This window comes from Chrysochloris asiatica, unplaced genomic scaffold, assembly GCF_000296735.1.
Source record: "Chrysochloris asiatica unplaced genomic scaffold, ChrAsi1.0 scaffold00138, whole genome shotgun sequence".
NCBI classification, from domain to species: Eukaryota; Metazoa; Chordata; class Mammalia; order Afrosoricida; family Chrysochloridae; genus Chrysochloris; species Chrysochloris asiatica.
Window position 1 is genome coordinate 2078419 of NW_006408656.1, and position 10703 is coordinate 2089121.

Here is a 10703-nt window from a genome sequence, read left to right on the forward strand (position 1 = left end):
GCCCTTCATTCAGCACGACCTAGGAAGTTGAGCCCTTTGTGAGATGGGGCTTCATTAGTCCTGAGCCAGAAACCAGTGTGTCATTGCAACAGCAATCAGGGACTGGGAAACAGTCAGAAGGAGACAGTCAGGATCACAATAAAAACTTTTTTTAAAAAATTCTTCAGGCACCAGTCTCAGATTCTACTAGCCCTCTCTCAGGACTTCCTTAATGCAACTAATCCTCAATACTACACAAAAGCTAATACCACCAATGGAGGGAGTGTGGAGTGTGAGTTGCGGTGACCTAAGAATCATGGCAGGATGGGCATTTAGAAAGTTCCTTCCCCTCTTTGATTGAGTATTGGTGGAAAGAAGTGCAGCTAAAACTGTTACTAAAGGAAGCATTATGCTTCCAGAAAAATCTCAAAGAAAAGTTCTGCAAGCAACATTAGCAGCTGTTGGATGCGGATCTAAAGGAAAGGGTGGCAAGATTCAACCAGTTAGCGTGAAAGTTGGAGATAAAGTTCTTCCAGACTATGGAGGCACCAAAGTAGTTCTAGATGACAGGATTATTTCTTATTTAGAGATGGTGACATTCTTGGGAAGTATGTAGACTGAAATAAAACTGAACTGAAATAGCATCATGTGAAGCTGCCCATTCCACTGAAGTTCTGAAATCTTGCATCATATAAATAATCTCCATGTCTCTCTTTTATAAATAAACTAATGATATTCATTGTTTTGTTTAGTTTAGTTTCAAATTTAGTTTCACTGTACTAATACAAACATGTCCAAATAAAAATATGTAAGTCAATGGTTAAAAAAAAAAAAAAAGCTAATGCCACTCATGGAGACATGATATGGCTCTGTAGGATAAGCACAGAACTGCTCACCACAAGGTTGGTGGTTCAAATCCAGTAGCCACTCCTCAGAAACCCTATACAGGGTCACTATGGGTCAGAACAGACTGTCAGCATACAACAACAATATCACCAATATGTGCCAGGAGCAGGGAGTCAGGAGAGTAGCCATAGTAAGACCCTGATAATTAAAGAACCAAGTGAAGTTTCTGAGTGATGAACAGAATGCATGCCTCTTGCAGCTTTGCTTGTTTTCAACTTTCTAAGCAGAGATCCAGGAATGACCAGAGAGACTCAAAGTAACTCAGAAGACATCTTCCCCCTTCCAAAAGGTTGATGTATTTGACCTGATCTTCCAAGAAATAAAGTACCCAGAGCCTACTGAGGCAGAGGTGGGAGGCAGAAAGGGAGTCTCTGTGACAGCAATTTGCCTCTCATTTTGTCTACCTGTCTCCATCTCTTCCCCCAACTTCTCACATCCTGAGGCATTATTTCAGAGGCCTTTACCTTGATCTGTCTCCAAGTCTTTAGCAAGATCAAAGCTCTTAACACCTGTTTTGCTTGCTGGCTCCCAGGCTGGAGAAGAGGGGGCAGGGTCCATCCTGAGGCTAGGGGAGGGCCTTTACTTCCTCTCTTCTCAAAGCAGAGAAGAGGTTGGACCAAGGAAAAAACAGCCTAAAGTTGGGTTGACAAAAACGCCCCCTAGCGGAAAGGCTTTATTCTTATTCTATTATTAATTTTCTTTTTATTATTTTAATTCAGGTCGTAATTAAATTAACATAACATATGAGGGTAAATATATTACAGTGGCTAGAAAGACCTTTTCTAATCCCTCTCCTTGAAGAAAACTTCCTACTATTCTTTATCACAAGACCCTGTTTATTAATAAAACATTTATTTAAAAAAAATCGTTTATTTCCTTCAGGTATTTATTATAATCTATAATTATTATGGGAGTATTGGTGTGGCACTATGGGCTAATGCACTGGACTGCAAAACTGGTTTGAACCTTAAGGTCAGCGGTTCAAACTCACCAGCTGTTCCTTGGAAACCCTATACAGGGTCACTATGAGTCGGAATCTACTTGACAGTACTTAACAACAACAACAACAACAACAACATAATTATTTGACTATTAGTTATTTTGCTTATTGCTTATTTACAACTGGGGGGGGAACCCATATTTGAAAGAAAGAATGAACAAATGCATAGTAAAGAAATAACTCAACTAATAAAGGAAAAACTTTCCTAATAATATATATACCTTGGAAGCATCATGTTCAGGTTTTTATCAGCAGTAGTATCCTTAATCAATATCCATTATGCCTCTACTTTTCATCTCCCATATCTCTATGCATAACCTCTCTCCTACAAGTATATACCATTTGTAACAGTTTTCTAACAATTCTTTGTTGTTGTTATGTGCCATGGAGTCGGTTCCGACTCATAATTCTTTAGCTCTGTGTTAAGTACTATAGGGAAAATATAAAAATATATAAGATATAGTCCTTCCACTCCAGAATGTGACAGTTGAGTAAGAGGGAAAGTGAAGAGACACAATAACAACATTTAAAGACAGCGTATGGTAAGAGTGGCACAGTCAAGGGAGTAATGGAATTCAAAGAATAGAAATTGCTTCTGGCTGGGGTTTGCCAGGAAAGCAGAGGGTAACATTTAAGCTAGGTCGTGATGATTATGGAGCACTGGTATGGCACTGTGGGCTAATAGCGCAGGACAACGAGGTCGGTTTGAACTATAAGTTTGGCAGTTCAAGCTCACTAGTCGCTCCTCAGAAACCTTATACAAGATTGCTATGAGTTGGAACCAACTCTACGGCACTTAACAACAAAAACAACAAGATGATTATGTAGAATTTTTATCTGTCAGAGGTTAGGAGGAAGGCACTCCAAAGAAAGGGCATAGTTAATGGGAAGAATTTCCTAACTTATGGTATCATCTGATATTGGACTTCTAAGAGTAAAATTCAAGGATCAATAAAATTAAAATAGAAAAAGCTCAAGGCTTTGAAAAAGGAAGGCAAGAACCAGGACTGGGTCCCAGGATCGGTTCCATTTGTCCCTATCTCTCTAGTACCCTATTTAAGGGATATGTCGTTGTTGGTGTATGCCATCAAGTCCATTCCAACTCACAGCAACCCCATAGGACAGAAGAGATTTGGACAAGGTGCACAGTAGACTGCCATCTATTTGTCTCCTCTCCCCATACTGAGCTCTTTATTAACAATGAAATGATTTCTTAATCTCATTACTGAGAAAAGCATATGCTATACAAATGAAGTTAGTTAACATACATACCTGGGGAAAGGGAAAATCTCCTCCCTCTTCCTTCTCAAGAGTCAATTTTCCTCGATCTTCTGACACCATATCTCAATAAAATCTATATTTCCTCCTGCCCTGGACAGGAGATGCTGTTAAATGTCAAATGTAAAGTAAAGTTTGTCATAAAAATCCCTCATAAAAATAAAAAAAAATCTCCCAACTACCAACACTGGAAGATGGAGATGGAGAGCTTCTATGCTGTGTTTGCATCCTAATAATGGTCAGGTCTTCTTTTCCAGCCTCCTGCCTCCAGGAGCATCTCAGACAACCTTTCCTTAAGGATTTCTAAAAAAGTAAAAAGAGACTTTCAACTCCTTTTACACCCTTACTCTAGTAAAAGTTCATTCTGTGTTAGTTTTGTTTCGTTTTAATGAAATAGAATCACTGTTTAAATGACCAAGTTTCTCACAATCTCAGCTCTGAATTTCTTAATTAATATAAATTTGAATTATCTTACTTCTGGGGAAGCTAAGATATAAAGTTCCACTTGTAAGCAAAGGAAGGAAATGAAATAGTTTCTCAGAGCACCTGTCTTCAAGGGGTTCATGTATGCACATATGGGTGGTGTACATACAAGAGTGCCTCTGTACTAGGCTAGAAAGTTAAGGACAAGAGGAGATTGCCTTGAGGCTGCTGTTTCTCTTTCTCTGAAAACCTCCTCTGATTAGAACAGATTTATAGGGGCCCCAAAGCAGCCCAGCATCTTAGCCATAAACTTCCCAGAAAGAAAACTCATTGAGGTTCCCTTGAGAGGTGATGAAAAATAAATATCAGGGTATGGTACAAACACATCAGCCAGGGCCAGGGGTGGAAGTCAGTCAGTTCCCTATAGCTAGTTTAACTCACTCAGGATTTGTACACACACACACACACACACACACACACACATACATTCAGAGCATATACAAAAGTCTGTACTCATATTTATAGGCCTGCTGAGATAAGTGTATCCCACTCCTTGCTGCATAATCCCAGTCAAATGCAAACGCATATGTCAACAGAGTATTCCTTGTTGTTGTTGTTGTTAAGTGCCATGAAATTTGTTCCAACTTACAGCGACCTTGTATAGGGTTTCCTAGGAGTAGCGAATGGGTTTGAACTGCTGACCTGTGGCTCAAAGTCCAGTGCTGATCCTACAGCTCTACACCAGGAGTCCTGTAGTATGCATATATACATGAATTTCAAAGAATTGCTTTATGGATAGAATACCTAGCCTCTGCCCTTTCCAAGCTACTGATGACAGGGTGGAGCACAATGAAGCTGAATGAGGGAATGTCTGAGTATAAGATTGCATGTGTCACTTAGTATATCTCTACCTTTCAAAAAGCAAATAGAAATTATTGTTCCATTATTTAATGCTTGAAATTATCTACTGTCTTTGGATTATCTCTATGCCAACACATTTAAATGATTATCTAACCCTACTGAACCACTACTTTGCAGAAGTTAACAGTACAAGGCTTTGCTCAAACTTGGCACAAATCCTAGTTTCACTATTGGCTTCACACAAATTACTTAACCTCTCTGATCCTTAGTTTTGGCCTCTGTAAAATGGGAGTAACAATGCTTATGGTAGTGGTAGTAGTTCTATGCCATCAAGTCAGTTCTGACTCATGGCGACCCTGTATCCAGTTTCCAAGGTTGTAAATCTTTACGGACGCAGAGAGCCTTATCTTTCTCTTGCAAAGCTGCTGGTGGATTCCAACTGCTGACTTTGCAATTAGCAGCCCAACATGCAACCCACTACACCACTTAACAACTCTAGTAGTGTAGTGGTTACGAGTCGGGCTGCTAACCTCAAAGTCAGCAGTTCGAAACTACCAGCTATTGCATGGAAGAAAGGCTTTCTGTTCCCATAAACATTTACAGCCTTGGAAATCCTATGCAGGGTCGTTATGAGTCAGAACCAATTCCACAGCACACCACCACCACCATGTTGTTGTTGTTGTTGTTGTTGTTATTGTTAAGTGTGGTCAAGTCAGTTCTGATTCATAACTACCCAGTATATGGTTTCCTAGGAGCAGCTGGTAGATTGGAACCACTGACCTTTCAGTTAGCAAGCAGTTCAATGCCTACCCTACAGTGCCACACCAGGACAATACTTACAGGCTAATACTTATAGAACCATTATATTAGGTAATTATGAGAAGTTCATGGAACAATGTATAAGGCCCATTGCCGTCATGTCAGTTGCAATTCATGAAATCCACAGTAGAACTGTGTTCTGTAGGATTTTCAATGGCTGATTTTCTAGACGTAGATGACCATGACTTCCTTCTGGGTAGATTCAAACTTCTAATCTTTCCATTAGCAGCCCAGTACGTTAATTGTTGGTACTACCCAGGGACTCCATATAGGGCATCCAAACCAAACAACCTCACTGCCATTGAGTCCATTCTAACAGTGACCCTACATAGGCTTTCCAAGACTGTAAATCTTTACAGGAGCCAATAGCCTCATCTTTCTCCCAATGCCTAGCCCACAGTGCAACCAGGGCTCCTAGTATAGAGCATGTTTTTGTTGTTGTTGTTAGGTGCCATCGAGTTGATACCAGTTCATACGGACCCAACTTATATGCACAACAGAACAAAACACTGCCCAGTCCTGCACCAATCTCTCAATCATTGTCATGCTGGAGCACATTGCTGTTGCCACTGTTGTCAGTCCATCTTGTTGAGGGTTTTCCTCTCTTTCACTGACCCTCTACTTTACCAAGAATAGGGCATTTGTTGTTGTTAAATGCCATCGATTTGGTTACAACCCATAGCAATCCTGTAGAGCGTTTCCAAGGAGTAGCTGGTGAGCTTGAAGCACCAATCTTTCAGTTCAAACCAACTTTGCAGCCCAGCACATTAACCCACAACACCACACCAGGACTCTAGAATAGGGCATTGTTGTTGTTAAGTACTGTGGCATTGGCTCCGACTCACAGTGACCCTGCTGTAAATCTTTACGGGAGCAGAATGCCTCATCTTTCTCCCGCAGAACCACTGGTAGTTTCAAACTGCTGACCTTAAGGTTGACAGCCCAACTCGCAACCACTATGCTACCAGAATAGGGAATAGTACTCATCAAATGGCAGCTATTGTCATTACTATCACTGGTGATATAAAGAATTAATAAGTAAAAGACATGTTTCAAGAAGTTTTCTTTAAATCTCACTGGTGAGGCACATGGAGAGTGAAAGGACATAGAAATCTGAAACTTACCTGAGCCAAAAATGCACTTATTTCACTAAACCCAAGCCTTGTTTTGTAGTTTTTAGCAATTATTTCAATGCTCTGATGAGATTGTTATGTTTTATCATTCATCACCGCTATACCTCACTATTTCAAACACACACACACATATGCACCCCAGCCTTCATTTGAAGAACTGACCTTGAGATAGAAAAGATTATAAGAGTTCATTTTGTGCATTTTCCTGTGGCAGGGCAAATGCCCTTCAGAAGCATTCCAAATAAAACTGATAAACCATGTGCATGGCTGGAGAGAAACAGAATCTTCATCCTCCCATCTCTTTCAATCCTCCTTCTAATCTCACAAAAGTATTCTTCATGTTCAATCTCAATCCACTTCCCTTTAATACTAACCTTACTGAAGATAAAATACATACGCTCTTCAAATGCATAGAAAAAGTTCCCACTTGAAAATTTTTTTCACTGTGTTATACATTTTGTCATTGTTGTTGTTGTTAAGTGCTGTCAAGTCAGTTCTGACTCATAGCAACCCTGTATAGGGTTTTTTGAGGAGTGACCAGTGTGTTTGAACCACCAACCTCGTGGTTAGCTATCCAGTGCTTATCCTACAAAAGACTCCTTAATTTGGGTATTGCCAAGGTCCTGGTGTCACACTGTGGGTCAATGCGCTGGACTGCAAGGTTGGTTTGAACCGCAAGGTTGGCAGTTAAAGCTTACTAGTCACTCCTTGGAAACCCCATACAGGGTCGCTGTGAATCGGAACTGACTCGATGGCACTTAATAACAACAACTACAGGGTATATTCTCTTATCCAGTCATCTGCTCTCTCCTTAAAGTTTCTAAAAGAAGAAAATATTCTCATTTCCATCACATATATTTCAATTGCTCTACTCCCATAGCATCTTCAGTTAGTATCATCAAATTGCCACTCAGTTAATTAAGCGACAGTACAACCCTGAGGCAGAGGCATGACGCTGATGACCTCTTTCTGTCCCTTTCAGTCCACCCATATGAGGCCGGGAAAGCAAAACTGGTAGCAGTCCCAACCCACGCTACACTTGCCCCAGGGGAGACCCTGAGGACCAAGCAGACTCCAGCGTGGGCACAGCAGGCATTCTTCCCAAAGTGAGCAGAGTGCCAAACCCTGGCATGGTGACTGGTGTAGGAGGCCTGGAGATGGGAAGTGGGCCAAGACCCACACTCTTCCCTCCTCCCTAATTTCATTTTCCCCCAGCCTGGTCCCTTCTAATGTCCTAATACCAAGGCTCTCAGGTCCTTTCTGTCCCCTTCCATAGTTCCTAGCAATCACGTATCACCTAAGTCAGTGCTTCTCAAACTTTAAAAGAGCATACAAACACTTGAATATCTTGTTTAAAATGCAGTTTCTGATCCAGTAGGTCCAGGTTGGGACCGACAATTCCATATTTCTATCCAAATCCCAGGTGATGCCCATGCTACTGGTCCATGGACCACATTTTGAAAGGCAAGGATCTATACATGATTCTACAATTCTGTAGCAATCTCTACAGAAATCTCCCAGGAAGAGCCCACCTACCTACCTCTATCTGTCTATTCTCCAGATGGCAATGAGAATCTTATATCTTCCTGATTCAGAAGCACAATACAGTTCTTTCCCTGACTCATAAATCTTGTTTCAATGTGAAAAAACACATCCCTCACAAGAGTCTCATTCTTTCATGATTCTGAAGGTACATGTAGCCTAGAATTACTGTCCCATTTCTTTTCCACCCTGCCTATCCCTCTTTTATTTCCCAAATTGCTCCATAGGCATTTTCCTCCAGGAAGTCTCTCTTGACTAATATCCCTTTCTGTGTCTGCCCTTTCAAATCCTTACGTAGTTATTATTGTTGGTGGTCAGTGCCAACTCATAGAGACCCTGTATGAAGTGACTGGTGGGTTCAAACCAGCAACTTTGTGGTTAGTCATTCATTACTTATCCTACAGCACTATACCAGGATTCTTTGCTCCTATTTCAGTCTTTCTCTACCTTTTGGGTATGAATTATCTCTCTCTAAAGATTCTTAGATGTTCCCTGAAGACTTTTTTACACCAGACTCTCAAAAAAGAATCTAAAAGAGTTGGCAAGTGTATGGGTGACCCTGCTTCTAATAAGAAGTTTTCCTGGTGTCACTTATTCTCTGTGAGAAATATCAGAAATCCCACAAGTAAAAGGGTAGCTTCCCATCCTTCCCTCCAGGACAGGACCCCATATATAAATATAAGAGAAAAACACTGTCCCTTCTTCCATGCCAAAACATAAAACTCTGCTGCAAGAAAGATGCCTGTTGTGCCCACGCTGGAGCCAGTCTAGTGCTCAGGGATTCCTTGGAGTCAGGCAGAATGGGTTGGGCTGTCTATCAATTTTGCTACTCCCTGCCCCTCCCCACATTCCATGGGAATAGATGGAGAAGGACCAAAGAAGATCATTTCAGGCATTCTCCTGCCCCAGGGTTGTATTATCCCTTGTTGTTCTTTGAATGAACAGCACTGTTCTCACTGTTGGGGGAGGAGGTCTAAAGGAAAGATAGAACCCAGTCCTTGCCCTAAACAAGACTCCACTATGATGGACTAGACAGACTACTCACCAGGAAGAAGGCACAGCCAAACAAAGGAAAAATTAGAGGCATCTGAGTACGATTCTACATGCTAAGAGCATGGAGAGAAAATTATGTCTGTCATAGAAGTCACTTAGAAAATAGTTTTTAAAAGAGAGGGATGGTGCTAATCTGAAAGGAAAGAGAATATTTTGTACCAAGGATGTGTAAGGTTCAAGGCAATTAAACAGGTACTTATTAACCGGTCATTATGTGCCTGACACCTATGTAGATCTGTGGAAGACTGAACAAGACATCCTCCTTCCTTAGAATCTACAATCTGGAAGCAAAATGAAAAGCATAAAGAGATATGAATAATTAGGAGATTTTAATCTAGGTGTTTTATTAAATGAGGATGAATGTTAGGGGAGAGTCTTTGTTTCCCTTGCTTCTTCTTTACACGTGGACAGGCTTCAACTGGACCTTTGGTTTTCAAAGTGTGGTCCCTGGACCAACAGTATAAGCATCACTCAGAAATTTGTCTAAAATGCAAATTCTGGGCCCCACCCAGACTGAATGCAAAATATTGGGGGTGGGGCCCAGCAATCTGTTTAAAAAAACTCCCCAAGTTATGCCTGTAGTTGTTATTGTTGTTGTGTGCCGTGGAGTCGGTTCCGACTCATAGCAACCCTGCACAGGGTTTCCGAGGCTGTAAATCTTTACCAGAGCAGAACGCCTCATCTTTCTCCGGTGGAGCAGCTGGTAATTTAGAACTGTTGACCTTGCAGTTCGCAGCCCGATTTGTAACCACTACGCTACCAGAGCTCACTGGCAAGTTATGCTTATACAAGCTAAAGTTGAGAAGTGCTTCTCTCTTCTCCTTCTCACTCACTTATTTGTTTAGTGAGTTAAAGAGCTAGCACAGAGCATGCCATGCTCAACCCCTTCTGTTTTGTTTTATTTTTGCTTTTGTTTTCAGAACCAGCTTGCTCACAGGACACATACATTCCAACCTATTCATACATGAGAATAAAAGCAGACTCGCTCCCTTGGATCGAGTCCTGGTGTGGTGCTGTAGGATAAGCACCCGACCATAAGGTCGGTGTGAACAGCAAGATCAGTGGTTCAAACTCACCAGCTGCTCCTCAGAAACCCTCTACAGGGTTGCTATCAGTCAGAACTGACTCAACGTCACTTAACAATAAGCAAAAACATCCCTTGGGTGGACTTCTGGTGCGGTGCTGCAGGATCAGCCCTGGACTGTGAACCACAAGGTTGGCAGTTCAAATCCACCAGCTACTCCTTGAAAACACTATAGAGGGTCACTAAGTCGAACTGACTCAAAGGCACTTAACAACAACATCCCTTGGGTAGGATTCCTAATGGCACAGCAGCTTGAACCACCAGCCACTCCATAAGCAAAAAGAGCTGGCATTCTACGCCCATAAAAATTGGTGTTGTTGTTGTTAAGTGTCATCGAGTTGGTTCTGACTCATAGCATCCCTGTATAGGATTTCCAAGGAGAGGCTGGTGAATTTAAACTGCCGACTTTACAGTTAAAACTGACCTTGTGGAGCAAACCAGTCTGGAGCAGCTAGAAGAACAGAAGATACTTCTTGAAAGAAAGACCAACAGGAAAAATATAAAACAATAACGGCAGTCTGACCAATTTACTATAAGAACAAGCAAGTTGCTTCCCCAGGAGACATCAAGGCAAGTGGTTGGACCCCTCAGGACAAACCCTTTTCCAAGACTAAGACTCAATGGG

The 10703-nt window shown here is 41.5% G+C and overlaps 1 pseudogene; it reads left to right on the forward strand.

Annotated features, from left to right (window-relative positions):
• The first annotated feature begins 295 nt into the window (after positions 1-295).
• On the forward strand, positions 296-600 carry LOC102818923 (annotated as a pseudogene).
• The last annotated feature ends 10103 nt before the right edge of the window (positions 601-10703 follow it).